The sequence below is a fragment of the Equus asinus genome, chromosome 20 (genome assembly GCF_041296235.1).
Source record: "Equus asinus isolate D_3611 breed Donkey chromosome 20, EquAss-T2T_v2, whole genome shotgun sequence".
In the NCBI taxonomy this organism is placed as follows: domain Eukaryota; kingdom Metazoa; phylum Chordata; class Mammalia; order Perissodactyla; family Equidae; genus Equus; species Equus asinus.
The window spans coordinates 45,156,208-45,171,451 of record NC_091809.1 but is presented as its reverse complement, the minus strand read 5'-3'; positions in this window follow the sequence as shown (position 1 = coordinate 45,171,451).

Genomic DNA, 15,244 nt, shown 5'->3' with positions numbered 1-15,244 from the left:
TTCCCTCCTGTGGGAGCTCATCCCCAGGACATGTTTCTGGAAGTAGAAGAACCTTCCTAAAAGGGCTGTGGACTTTAAATCTTGACACATCACGCCAAGCTGCCTTCCACGGGGGTCATGCTGACTCACTGCCCCTCAGCAATGGATGAACGTGCCTGTTTGCCCACAGCCTCACCAATTTGATGGGTGAAAAAAGGGTATCTCCGGGTAATTTTAATTTGCAATTTTCTTACTACAAGTGAACTAGAGCATCTTTAATTCTCTTGTCTGTAAAACGTCTGTTCACACCTGTTGCCTGTTTTTCTATTGATTGTGGTCATTTCCTTGATGATTTGGGGGTGCTTTTTACATATTAGAGAAATTCGCCCTTTGTCTGTAATGAATGCCTCAAACTGTTTCCAATGTGTTAGCTGTAACTTTTGTGTATTACTGTTTGTAAATGTCCGGTTTCTCTCCCTGAGAAGGTACTGCATCCCCTACCCTATTGACAGCTCTGGGACTTGCTTCAGCCAATTAAATGTGAGCAGAAGCACATCTGTCACTCCTGGGCTGAAGCTTGAATCGCCCGTGCTTTGCATAGTCTCTTTCCCTCTGCCACGCAGTTGGCATCAGCAGATGATGGCTGTGCCTTCAGCTGGGGAACCCAAAGTGAAGGTGACGACAGTGACAACGTCGGGGTAGAGGCCCTAGCCAGTCTGCAAGAGAACATGTAGTGAGAGCGAGAAATAACCCTTTATTGTTTTATGTCACGAAGACTGGCTTTTTTCTTGCTGCAGCATCACTAGCCCATCTTGACAGATACAGGTGATTTTTTGCCACAAAGAAAATTTTTGTATTTTGATGAGGTTAAAATGATCCATTCTTTATTTCATGACTTCTGGGTTTGTATCAGAAGATCTTCCCCACTTCCGGATTATTATTTAAAAAATTCTCCTATGGTTTGTTGAAAATCCATTATTTCTCTACCAATCTGAAATGCCGTCAGGTGCCATTACTCTGATTGTTCTTGTTCTGTAGTTAAAGCAGAGCCTGGGGCAACGGCTGCTCCAGCCACCATGCCCAGTGTCAGACTAATCTGGCTGCTACTGAGAGACTTGACTACAGATACTTAGTCTAAATAGGAGCTTATTCTCACCCACAGAAGTCCAGAGTCGGGCATTCCAGGGCTGCCCCACGGGCATCAGGGACTCAGGCTCCTTATGTACTGCTGCTTTCCCCTCCTTAACATGTGGCTTTCTTAGACTTCATGGCCCAAAATGTCTGTGGGAGTTCCAGCAATCAAGTCTGCATTCCCGACAGGAAGTAGGAGGAAGAGACTGGGCAAAAGGGCCTGTACTAATTGTTCATCTCCTTTTAAAGGAACTTTCTTGGAAGTCTCACCCAAAAACTTCTGCTTATAGCTTATACCTTCATTGCCTAGAACTTAGTCATAGGACCGTGACTTTATTCAAAGAGGCAAGAAATGTAGTGTCTTACGAAGGATATTGGCTGGGCAGTTGGGGAGTTGGTGTGACTGAATGGTGCTGGCTGCCACTGAGATGGTGTGATAGAGAAGTTCTTTGACAGCCTCAGGGCTTTGGGGCAGGCTTGCTCCTAAAAAGCATTCCTGTGGTGGGGAATCCCAACAGAAGACACCACAGCCCTCACCATTCCCTCCTTGCTTCTTTGCCATTCCCAGGCCATCTCCGGCTTTTGGGGACTACCCAGACCCGGCTGCACCTGTGTGTGGGAGAGGACCACCGGCAGGGAGGCCGACCTCCATTTTGGGGGTCAGAAGCCCTGGTGGTCTTCGGCCCATCCAGCCCCGACCGGCACTGACTGGCTCTGGCTTCAAGTCCTCTGAGCCCACTTCTCTCTCTGTAAACTTGAGTAACAAAGACAACTTCCCACGGCTGCTGTGATAACGATGAAATCACATCGAGGAAGGCCTTTGGGGTTGCAGCTGTTGCTCTTGGGATAAGAAGAGAAGGCTGCCTGACAGGCCCCGCTGCCATGAGCTGGCCCACAGCTGCGTGCCGTCAGAGAAAGGCCTGGAGGAGAGGACGTGCTGCTCACGGCTCATGTGCTCCCACACTTCCCACTGTCTCCTGACCCTCTTCCGGGATCTTTTTTGCCAGCTTCACAAAACCGAAGTCATTCACTCGCTATCAGATCCAGCACCTCCCCGGCTCCCACCCCAACTCCAGCCCTGGTCTGACCTCTCTCAGGCGACAGCCCATCACTAAATCCATCAGCCCCTTTAACATCTTCATGTACTTCATTCTACCTTAACATCTCTAAACATCTCTCTCTCTTGACCCTTTCCTTCTCCTCCCCCACCACCACCCTGTCCATGACCCAAGTCACCTCAGCCTCCTGCTAGTAGTCACTCAGTCCCTTGCGTCAGTCAGGAAAGGCTAGATTGATGCCTTGGTAGCAGAAGATCCTCATCCAAGTGGCTGAGTATATACAAGTTTGTTTCTTGTTCACAGAAATCTGCATGACTCTGGGACAGCCGTCCCAGTGATCCAAGCAGCTGAGGTCTGGTGGAGGCACCATCTCGACACACATCACACTGCCACAGAGTGGAGAGAGGCTGGGGGACTCACACCTGCTCTTCTCTGCCTCAACCGGAAGTGACACTTAGACTATAGCCCATTGGCTAGATCAAGGCACATGTCTCTGCTTGAGTGCAGGCGGCAGGAAATGGGGAGCACACATCTGCAGTCGAGTCTCTGCTTCCAGCAGTAGCACATGCAGTAGCAGCCTCTGCCAAAAGCCTATAGGACCTGCTACAGTTCACGTCCAAACTCCTGCCTGACCCTCAGCAACTCCCACGATGTGGCCCCATCTGACATCTCCCAGCCCATGGCCCAGTTCTGTCTGGTGTGAACTCTCTGCTCCAGGTGTACCAGGCAGAGCCCTTCCTCCAGGCGTTTGCTCATGCCGTTCTCCTTGTTTATCAGTCTTTTACCGCTTTTGTCCTAAGTTCTTCAGGGCCCAAATCCAGGTCAGTCTCTTTTGTGAAGCCTCCTTTTGGCTTAGCCCTTATTTTTTTAAGGACTTATTTTTAAGCTGTCACCCAGCCCTGGCACGTGTTCCTTCTATGGCCTGTCCAGATTGTAACCCTTGGAGATCAAGGGCTGTGCCTTTCCCTCTCTGCCCTCTCAGGGCCCTCCTTAGTGGGGCTCTCAATGATTTTAACTCATGAATGGGTATTAAATGCCTATTAAACGCAGACACCAACCTAGGCATGGAGGATGCAAAGGACAATAAAATATGATCCCGGAAGGAAAGAAATTAGCATTTATATGTGTCTGCTTTGTGGTAGCTAATGATTAAGACAGACAGCTCTGGAGTCTGCTTGGGGGTGAGCCCTGCCTCTGGGTAAATCAGCTACAAGACCTCAGGCAAGTTGCTTAAGTTCTTTAGCCTGAGTTTTCTCGTCTTGAACAATAATAATGATCGTTATCTACCATCTTAGCTTCCTAGGGCTGCTGTAACACATTACCACAAACTGGCGGCTGAAGACAACAGAAATGCACTCCCTCACAGTCCTGGAGGCTAGACGCCTGAAGTCAAGGTGCTGGCAAGGCCATGCTTCTCTGAAGGCTCTCAGGAAGATTTCCTTTCCCGCCTCTTCCTAGTGCTGGCGGCTGGCCGCAACTGCTGGGTGTTCCTTGCCTTGTAGCTGCGTCATTCCAATCTCTGCCTCCATCTTCACACGATGTTCTCTGTATGTCCTCTCCTCTTATAGAGACTTCAGTCATGGGATTTGGGGCTCACCCTCATCCAGGACTATGACCTCATCGTAACAATCACATCTGCAAAACCCTACTTCCAAATAAGGTCACACTGTGAGGTTCCGGGTGGACAAAAATTTTGAGGGGGACACTTATTCAACCCACTACACCTCCACCTAAGATTATTATTGTGAGGATTAAATAAGATGATGCCTATAAATCATTTGGCACAATGCCTGGCGCATAGTAAAAACTCACGGAATGTTACTCATTTTTAAAACAGCATATTAATCAGGATTATTTTATTTGTAAATGTCAGAAACTCAGCTCAGTCCTGGTGTGGTGGATCTGGGTGCTTAAATGAGGCTATTAGGAATCTCTCCCTCATCATCCCTCAGCTGTCTGTGTTGTCTTTCGTCTTAGGCATTCTTTCCCAAGGAGATGGCAAAGACATCCCTCAGCATGTCCAGGGCTCCATTTACGACCAGCCTATCACTCTCAGTGGATAAGAAACACCTCTTTCTCAATAGTTCCAGCAAAAGTCCCAGGTCCGACTCTCACAGAGCCAGTCTGGACCACAAGCCCATCCCAGGCCCAATCTCTGTGGCCAGGAGGATGGAATGTCCTGAACTCAGGGATGGGGTGGAGAGTCAGCCCTCGCTGAAGAGCTTGAACTACAAGTGAGGGAGGGGTGATTCCCAAAAGGGAAATCAGAATCCTAGACCACCGGATGCCAAGCAGGCAAATACACAGCTAGTCCAACACAGACCACCGCAGTGCTATGGGCCAGCTCCTAGCCCAGCGCCTGGGCCAGTGCAGGAGTTCAGTAAATGCTTATTGAATGATCGCATGAATGATGCAAGAAGGGGCATGTCAGGCACCAAGTAAGTTGCTCATGTTTTTTTTGTTACTTCCCACGATAGTATTGCAAAGAAGGTATTAGTATCTCTAGTTTGCAGATGTAGAAATGGAGGCTTAGTGAGTTTAAGTGATCTGTCCAAGATGACAATATGAAAAAGGGGTCTAGAGCTAGGATTCAACTCCAAGCGGGTTTCATTGCAGAGCTTGTGCTATTTCTATTACATCGCATTGCCTTTGTCCCTTTGTCCACCAGACTCACGGCCAGAGAAGAAAGAGTTTGAACATATATCACTTTTAGGTGCAACAACAAAATAAATACATTTCCTAGTCACTCCCACAATTTACCACTCTAGAAGTTCAAACCCCCCTTTTCCTTTGTCTAGTCACTTCTCCCAATTTATTGCCTTTTGTTAAAATGGCATATCAGCCCTTAACTTTAACCACCTGAATTTTCATTTTTTTTCTGTGAAGACTCATGCAAATAAAAATATTAACATCAATACAATTTGTATGCCTTTTCTTCTGTTAATCTGCACTTTGTTAGTTTAATTCACAGACCCTAGTTACAGAACTTTTTGTATTTCCTCTCCTACAATGATATTTAGGTTGTTTCCAGTTTTTGGCTATCAGGAATAAAGCCACTCTGAACATTTTTGTGCACGTCATTTGGTGAATATAAGCCCAAAGCGTCCATTTCTGTTGGGTTTACACCCAGGAGTGGAATCACCGGGTCATCTGGATACCTCCCATCCAGCATCTGCTGCTCCCCGTCTCTTACCTCTCGAAGTCCTTTGGACTGCGCAGAACCTCTGCCTGCTTAGAGCTTTCGAAACCCAGATGCACAGGGTTGAACAAGATGCCCTCTTGAGGTCTCCCTCAGCATTTCCCAGAAGGATTTAGACTTAGGTCTCTGGCCCCAGCTCCCACCAGCACCACTGTTTGCTCATGAAAACGTTTTGTGTGATTAGCCAAGTAATGACATCTTAAAACTGTAGAGCTAATATATTACGTAATAAAATACAGGAGCAAATCTCTTTGACACACACTGGTGATTTACTCTGCCAGCCATAAAGATAATTACATTTCAGGTTGATATATAAAAGGCGGCAGGCAGAGCTTATGAAGAATTAGCACAGCTTTGTGTCAGACTTCTCCATCCGCGCGGACCTGTTCATCATTCGTCCTGCAACCGGCCAGCAAACGTTGACTCAGCTGGGCCTCTCCAGCCACTGGTCACCACTGCCACTGGAGGGACCCGTTGGCGGCACTGAAGGAGCAGGTAGAGATACTCAGGCTCGGGGTATGAGACATTCATTCCCAGAGGCAGCCCTGTAACATTGTGGGAGAGAGCTCCAGCCTGGGAGACAGGGGGCCTGGTCTCCGGCCCTGCTATGCCACCTCCAGCCTTAAGAAAGTCACCGCTCCCCTTGGGATCAAAATATGCCCTGGGGCACCATGCTCCAACTCCTAGCCCTATCACTCAGGAGAGGATTACAGGGAAGCTCTGAACTTCTAGGACTGATTTTCTAAAGCAAAAGTCAGGTCTCTCAGTCTGGCAAGTATCAGTGAACTTCTATAGACAGGGAGCGGGGATTTTTCCACCTGGGGCCTCCTCGGGGTCACCAACTTCCAGGACTCCCCTCCCCATGACACCTGCTGCTCCAGACCAAGAGGCAAGGACCCAGAGGAGACCAGAGAGAAACGAATCTGGAAGGACCCTCAGGCATTAGTACCCAAACTCCCCGTTTAGAAACAGGACACTGAGGAAGAGAGAGTCTGCGTGGCCATCCAGACTCACAAAAAAAATCAGTATCAGAGCTGATGCTAGAGGCCAGAGAAGTCCAGAGCCAGAGAAGTGAAGATTCCGCTCCCATTCTGGGTGAAGGAGACCAGAATCCAGTGCAGCATCTGCCCCTTCTTCTGCCTTGCCACAAGCCAGGATTTCAAAGGAAACCCAGCCCCATGCTGCTTCCCTCTTCTCTCTCTGCTTCCCTATCCCTTCTCCATTGGTCCAGTTGGGTGGCTTGTCTAGGGCAGGGTTGGTCTGGGCGCAGGAGGATGGACAGGATGAGCTCTAGAGAGCCAGGGCTGCTGATCCTCAGACTCAGGGAAAGATGGGGCCTGGGAGGTGAACTGTGGGTGATTACACATCAGTCAATCCCCATGAGCCCATAACCACAGACCCACTTGGAGCCAGTGTGAACAGGCCCCATCTCTCATCAACAGAGTGATTAAGAATTGTCTTTTGGACAAGGTGCAAAGTCAAGTAGCCAGGGCATGCGTAGAAGAAGAAATCTTGACAGGAAATGACCGTAGAGCCAAAGATCCTCCTCCCCACAGAACCAAAGGACCAGGACATGACCGGAACTTAAAAGTTAGACTCTTATCAGAAGCTTCCTTCAAGAATATCAGGTGTTAAAATTCCTTCCCATCCTATCATAAATGTTTAGAACCCTATTGTAAAAGTTTAGAACCCTGTCATAAACTTACCATAAATGTTTGAAGCCCACCAATCAAAGCCTGTCCCACTAGTGTTTCCATGTGCCAGCCTATGCTTCCTCACCTCTTACATTTCGCCCCAAATCCTGAACTGGGGGGACAGATCTGAGGGCACATGCCCCCATATCCCTGCAGATCGATCTCGCAGAATAAAGTTGGTTTCTCCCCCAAAACCTGCTGCTGTAATTAATTGGTTTTTAAAATGTGCATCGGGCAAGAGAACCCCAATTTTGTGTGGTAACAAGCCATCGGGAACTAAGAGCCACTACTCCCAGGGTCTCCCGCTCTCCCCTCTCCTCCTGATCCTCTGAGGCCAAGTCACCTTTAGTTTTCTACTAGGAAACGTCTTCATCTCGCCAAACCTGGACAGAACGCCTCCTCCTGGTGGGGTGGGGATAGATAGTCTCTGGTGAGCCCCAGGATCTCAGAATGTGGTTCATCCAAAGCCATTCCAAGGGTTTGGGGATGCATCCTCTGAGCCCCTGAAGCCCTCCTCCTTGGCCTGGATGCAGGCACGGCAGGCTTGGGGCACAGTTAGCTAGGTGGTTGAAGGAGGCCCCTCAACTGGCCCAGGAGAACCGCGGAGTTTCTTCCAGATTCCAGAAGGTGCAAACTCAAGACAGACACCCGCACTCCGCTCCAGCTTCCAGCCCCAGCCCCCAGCTGAGTCACTGAGTCAGACAATGAGAGTTGGGGGGATGGGTCTTCCTGGGCCCTATTGCCACCGCAGGGGTCTCTAGAAACTCCCAAGCCCCTCCTCCTGCGCATTGTCTCCTCCCCCGCAGTCTCGCTGAATCCCTCTGCAGCCGGGAGCCTGGGAGGCAGTTTCGCGGGCTGCGGAGCGCAGGAGCGCAGGCTCTTTGAATGACAATGGGGCGGGGGGACCGCGGGGCGTGCATTTGTTCTCCTTGGCGGAGGAGGCAGATAACAGCGCCGCTAACGGCCGCGACTCCACGTCCGCGGGCTTCTGGGAACCGTCCCAGCGGGGAGCCCGGGAGAAGATGAATCGCATTGAATGACACAGGACATGGCAGATTGGATGTTTAATTTGGGTATCTCTTTAGAACACCCCCACACCCACCTCCTCGGCTCCCACTTAGCATCTTGCCGGAGAGATCACCGCTGCTCACAAATTGCCTTGTCAGGCTCTGAGAAAAATCCCGGCGTGACTGATGTCTAGGTGGATCCCTCCAAGTGCGGGGAAAGGGACCAGCACGACTGCATAATTTTCCTTCCTACGGAGACAGCGAGTCGTGCTCGAGCCAGAGGTTTGAGTTAGACATCAGGAAGGACTGCCTGTGGAGGAGGACCACTAGATGGGGGTGCTTGTTTGTTTAGGGGCTTGTCGGAGGCAGAGGGAGGGTCAGACGACCTTTGCTGGGGTCTGGCAGCTGTGGAGGGCCTGCAGGGCCCGGAGGAGGAGGCCTGCACCGGGTCCTGGGTCCTCGAAGGCAGGCGCTGGGCGTGGGGCACGGAGGCAGAGCTGAGCCTCCCGCAGCCAGCCATCCAGCCTTCCCGAGACTCTGCTCCCGAGCGGAGTCTGATCACAACCTGTCAGTCCCGCTTTCCCTCCAGCCTCACCTGCCTCCAGATCTTTCCAAACAAGGAAAGGAGCTGCAAACATGGCAATCACCTTCTCTGGCAGCAGCAGACAACTGCCAGGGCTCAGCATGGGCCGGAGACCGGCCCAGCCTGGGAGGGAAAGCCCACTGGGAGGAGGGACCGGGTTGGAGCAGCCCTCCATGCCCATCTAGAACTCACGCGGAGGGCCCCCTCTGCATGGATTGTGGGGTTGTCCATGGGAACCCCTGAGCCAGGCCGGGGCTCAGCTTCAGGACCAGCACCCAAGAGGCCACCTGCTCAGGCAGCAGTTCTGGAAGGAACCCTAGGGGTCGGGGTGAAGGGTGGGACTAGGGCAGATATTGGCATTTCTGCTAACTGCTTGTGTGACGTGGGCACATCTCTTGGCCTTGGCCTCTTCAACTGCAGCACACAGGGGCTGGGGGTCTCTTCCTGCAGCGCAGTCATTCTGTGGTTCTGGAGCTCCCTTAGGAGGAACGAGGTGGCATTTAGTCCCTTAGGCTCTGGAGGGCCCAGGAAACCACACTTTCTAGAATGTGGAGTGACCCTGTTCTCTCTTCATAGCCCCAAGGGCTGCTTGAAAGCAACTCAGGGGAGTGTTGAGGTGGCTATTTGCGATAAAGAGGCAGGTAGATCAGGCTCCTCAGGCCAGAGTGATCGGGGACCCCTCAGTGCCCCCAGAGGGCTGGAGCAAGAGGCTCCTTTGGGGGGCTGATGGCACTGCATCTGGGAGGCCCCTACCTTCTGCCCTGTGCAAGGCCAGGACAGCCCGATGGGAAGGGCATCTTCCCCAGAACTGCCTGCTCCGCTTATTCCACGAACTGACCTTCTGAGGTTGCATGACTCCCTCTGAGTTCTTGAAAGCATGACAACAAACAAGGAGGATGCTTTCCACCGGAATGCGGGTAATTTGCCTCCAATGAAGCACAGTGTAGGCAATTTACCTATACAAAATCAAGAGATGGATGCTTTTCCCATCTAGTCTCACTCAGATTTCTTCTCAAATCAAAAAACATCTACTCTCTAGCTCCCAGCCCAGTTGACACTTACCACTCCTCCACCAAGCCCACCTTCTCAGCTTCCTCCCGTGCAGTGGTGGCTGGATCTCCCCTATGACAGGGAACAGGGCCATCAAAGTGAGACAGCTGAGCGATGGAGGAACTGGAGGAACCCTGAGAGAGAAGAGCCACTTAAAAACATCCCTTTGGTTTAAGATATGATGTAGGTGGGGAAAATATTATATGGAAGTTAGGGTGGCAAAGGACATCATCAGCTTTTCCCGACACAAGAAAGCCGTTGGGACCCAGATGCTGAGGCAAACTTCAACAAGATTTGTCAGGAGAGCCTTCTTCAGGACTCCTAGCTCCCCCTTCCTAGGCCACACCCATTCTCACACTGTATAGGAGCTTAATGTCCTCATGTTCTCTGCTTCTTCACTGTGTTTTCAGCAAAGTATCTCTCAGAGTCATTTACACCTGCGTTAGAAGACAAGCTACTGGGTGACGTCATGTGTAAACTCCTGGGTCACCTTTTCTGAAGGTATTTGTGTTTAAGTAATCTAAGATCGTTTATATCAAACTTTAGGCTTTGTTCCCTGGTCAAATAGGGCCAATGTTGACGGTGCTTGGGGTCTCAGAGACCCTGAGAGTAGCAGTAAGGAAGCGCTTACTCTGCCGTCAGATGAGGTGACCCTGCTGAGACTCTGGCCGTGGGGCAATCCCCAAATGGGGCGAGTCACCCAAGTGGCCTTTCCTTCTCCCACCTCCTGCTCCAGGCTGGTGGGCTGGATGCAAGGGCTGAGCTTAGAGGATTTGTCTCAGGGATTCCTGAGAACGGCTTTCTCGGTCCCTCCTTGCTCAGAAGGACTGAGGAAGTTCCGCTTGGTCCTCTTCTGAATCTGCCTGAAAGTGGCCTCTCTTGGTAGGGGTGATTTGGGAGAGCAATTGCAGAGGCAGAGCCTAGGGAAGTGCTGGAAGGAGAGAGGGAGAGAGGGTGTTGCTGCAGCCCAATCCAGCCACTCCCTCCTGCCAGTCCTCAATGCCATCCCTCCAGGGGGGCTGCTGGTTAATGCTTTTTAGCCTGTGGCTCTCTCCTGCCATTCCCACCCCTCAGCTGGCCTGTGCTTGGCAGAGGCACAGAAATGAGCCTGTGGGTTGGAGTGGGTGAAGGAGGAGCTGTGGCTTGGGGGAAGGAATGGAGATTAGAGGACCTGAAGGATGCTGCGCCCTTTTCTCTGCCCACCCACTGCAGCCCCCTCTGTCCTCGGGTGGGTCACAGCATGATGGAACAGACGCTCATGAGATGCGCAGTCGGAAGTCCTGAGTCATCTCTGTTTGGTAACTGTCACTCAGCTTCATTTAGCCTCAAATTTTTCATCAGTAACATAGGCCTGATGGTGAGACAAACACTGCGTGTGAGGATTAAATAAGCTTTGGTGTGGGAAGGACTTGGTAGTCAGCAGAGTGATGGGGAGAGGTGAGTTATTATTGTTATTCCTGCTCCTATACAGCAGGAAGGGACAGCCTGACCAGGTCACCTTACTTCATAATGTTCATGGCTCATCAAGCCACCTCCTACTCAGACAAGTGCATGGTCCACAGGAAAAGGCAAAACAACCACCACCAACAAAAACTGGGGATGTGATGCTTATCCACATGGGTGTCTCCCCATCCAACAGGAGACTTAGACTGGGGAAGGGCCTCTAGGACCTATGGCAGGTGCAGACCCCCTGAACACTCATGACGCTTTCATGGGAGCCTGCAGAAGGGGGGGAGGATGGGGGAACGGAAGGTCTCCTCAAAGGGCAAGTTAGCACAAACAGGCCAACCCATGCCAACCAACATGATTGGGCATCTGCTGGCTGCCCATCCTGAGCTGGGCATTTTATAGGACCTGAGAAAACTGAAGGGTTTTATAGTCCACTTAAGATAAAATGGTAGATCTCTCTTAAAACGGGGAAATAATAGGCAACATAGACTCATACCGACAAGTGTAGAAGGAAGGAAGCTGTACACCCCCATGCTCTCCCTTCAAACAATGGCCCTCCTTGGGGAAATGGAGTCCTCTTCAGCTGGGCAGGGAGTGTGTAAGGCTGGGAGGGAGGGACATGGGGGTGCCAGACATCATGGCAGGCTCATCTTGTACCTTCCAACATCTGTTCTCTGACCCCAGTGGAGTATCCTACAATTCAGTTCCATTATTATTATTTTTTTAAATTAATTAATTTTTTTTTCAAATTTTTCATTTTTCTCCCCAAAGCCCCCTGGTGCATAGTTGTGTATCTTTTTAGTTGTGGGTCCTTCTAGTTCTGGCACGTGGGATGCCACCTCAGTGTGGCCTGATGAACGGTGCCATGTCCATGCGCAGGATTTGAACTGATGAAACGCTGGGCTGCCGCAGCAGAGCACTTGAACTTAGCCACTCGGCCACAGGGCCAGCCCCTCAGTTCCATTCTGACACCAACCACCAGGAATTAGTACAGACTCCACAGTCTCACAAGACTGCCCCCACCTCAGATGCCCAGCTGCAAGTCCTGGGTGTCCCCAAGCCACCCACAGTCCTGCGTGGCCAGCTTTAAATTCAGAGGTTCCCACCACCCTCACTTCAGGTTTGACAATTCTCTAGAACAACTCCTGGAACTCACTGAAAGCACTATATTTATGATTATTGTCTTATTATCAAGGATACAAATGAATAGCCAGATAAACAGGAATATAAGGCAAGGTCTGAAAGGATCCTGAGTGCAAAAGCTCTGTCCCCACGGACTCAGAGTGCCTCTCCCTCCTGGTACATCTACCAGAAAGCTCTTGGCAGCTCGTTGTTCAGAGTTTTTATGGAGGTTTCATTATGTAGGCATGATTGATTAAATCATTGGCCATGTGATTGTACTGAACCTCCAGCCCCTTCCCCTCCCTGGGCGTGAAGGCTGGGGGGCTGAAAGTTCCAACCGTCTAATCACTTGGTTGGTTTCCTGATGACCAGCAGGGTCCTCATTCTGAAACTATCTAGGGACCTGCCATGAGCCACCGCATTAGCATAAACTCAGGTGTGATTGAAAGAGGCACATTATGAGTAACAAGAGCTAATCCTATCATCCAGGAAATTCTGAGGGTTTTTGAAGCTCTGTACCAGGAACCTGGGACAAAGACCAAATACCTTTTTGTTACTGGACCACACCTTCCTACTTACAGAGAGGGTCCAGACCATGGCTGTGATAGGGAGACCATCTGGAAGGGGCTAAGGATTGGTGACTGCATCAGAGGAGGAGCAGCTGAACGAACTGAGGGTGGGTGGCTGAAGAAGGAAAGTATGAGGAAGATAGGCTCTAGTTCTGGTTAACTGTAGGTCCGTCCTATAGAAGAAGAAGATCTGCCAGGAGGAATTTGGAGCACCGAGTGGGAGTAATAGGAAACCAGGTTTCAGCTGGAGCTTCCTGGCAACAAGTGGGCTGGCTCAGGAGGTAGTGAGCTCCTACCACTGGAGATATTTTATCAGAGCTGAATGCTAGTTCCACGTGAGCAGTGACTCAGTCAGCTTTGCTCTGCTGTACCCCTGAGGCCCAGATATTACCTGGCAAAGACTAAATATTTGGTAAGTATTTATTTGTCGAATGCCCATTTGTCAAGTTGAGAGAAGAGAAGTTAAGATTAAATAGCATGAAGACACAGGTGCAGTCATAAATCTTTAGAAGCTCCTACCATATCCAGCCCTTGTGCTGTTTGCTGTTTGTTTTTTTGAAGCCAAATAAAAAGGAAGCTCATTTAGTGGGGAGACAGACATTTATGTCTAGAAAGAAGTTCAATAAAGGACAAATCAGTTCCAGTTAAAGATGGCAAATTGAAACCATCTGTTAGTTTATACTCCCCTCAAATCCTATGAAAATGACCATAAAGGGATTTTATTAAAAGTATAGGTCATCAGGTCAAAGGTGAAAAGCAGATGGAGACTTCTAAGTAAAGATGGTGAACTGAATACACACAATTAATTTTGCTCTTCTTGAAAACTCTGCTAAAGTGACTATAAACGGATTTTTTAAAAGTCAGACACCCATAAAGATGGAGAGAATGGGAGAGGAGACAACAGCAGCAGAAAAGTTTGGAAACCAGAAAGTGATGAATGAGTGGACTTAGACTGGGAAAAACTGAAGCCTAAAGCCAAAGAGGAGAAAGCCAAAAATCCCCTTCTCACCCCAAATCCCTCCGGAGTCTCAGGCATTGGTGACATTAGGTGTCACCGGAAGTAGTAGAAAGGAGGCAGCTAAATAAGTAGACTTGGTTGAAAATCGAGAACTTTGATGCAGGGGTCCCTCCCCAAATCTGTGCAGATAGATAATTGCCCCTTCCCCAGGCCAGCAGAAGACTGAGGTTTGTTCCTGGAAATGATAAAATGGAGGGCTTGTGGATTGGGATACCAGTTTGAGGATGGGTACCATGCTGGAAAAGGAGGGGAGACGAAGTGGACTCAGGTATACAGGATGCTGAGACTTCCCCATCTTCCTTTGTAGAATGTTGGCAGCCAAGCCTTCACTCCCTGGGCAGGAGACTTGGAGGGTTTTCTCTGGAGATCTGACCAGCTCAACAGAAAAGACTTAAAAGATACAGATGTCAGAGTTTCTCCAATCATCCAATGAACAGCCAATCATCCTACAAGAATCTCACAATCGACAAGTCCCATTCACCTCCCAGGAGTGGCCAACCAACATTCGGTCCCCTATGCTTACATAGGAGCTGACAACCAAGGGTTACCACTTATGTGAGGAAAGTCACTAACATGAAAGGCAGGGACCAAAACAAACAGAAAGAAGCAATGTAGCAGAAATAAGTACTAGGCATGAAGAAGGAAACTTCAGGAAAAATATCCTTAATATCCTTAGAGAGATAAGTGAAGATAATTGCATGAAATAAATGGATGCTATAAAAAAGAACAAAAAAAAAGAGTTCTTGGAAATTAAAAAATCTGATAGCAGAAATGAAAAATTCAACAGAAGCAGTAAAGGATAAAGTCTAGGAAATCTCCCAGAAAGTGGAACAAAGAAGATGAAGAGACAGCAGGAAAGATAAAATTTGAGGAGCTGTCCAGGGGGTCCTCTGCGTGATTCAAAGGGTTTCCAGAAAGCAAAAAGAGAAGAAAGTTGCAAACTAACTCAAGAGAGGGGCCAGGCCTGAAGGATATGAGTTTCTAGGCCAAAAACGCCCACCGATTGCCCAGTAGGGGAAAAATAGCCCACCCCAAGGCACAATGTTGTGAAATTTCAGAACACTGGCAACAGAGAAGATTCTCCAAGCTTCCTACAAAGGATCAGACATCAGAATGGCATCTTTATAGTCAAAATCATGTAACTACTCATCTAACAAAAATTACAATATAAATAAATTGTCAGGATGGGGGCCTTGAGAAAAGTGTGTGTGTGTGTGTGTGTGTGTGTGTGTGTGATGTGACAGGAGGGGAAAGAGAGCCAAATCCTTGTGCCTAGTGGAAAATCAATAGGTAAGGCCCAAAATGGAAAAACAAAGAGGTGGCAATATAAGCATGTTTTAAAGAGATGTGGAGGTAAATATCAAAAGAATCAGCTAAAAGCATTG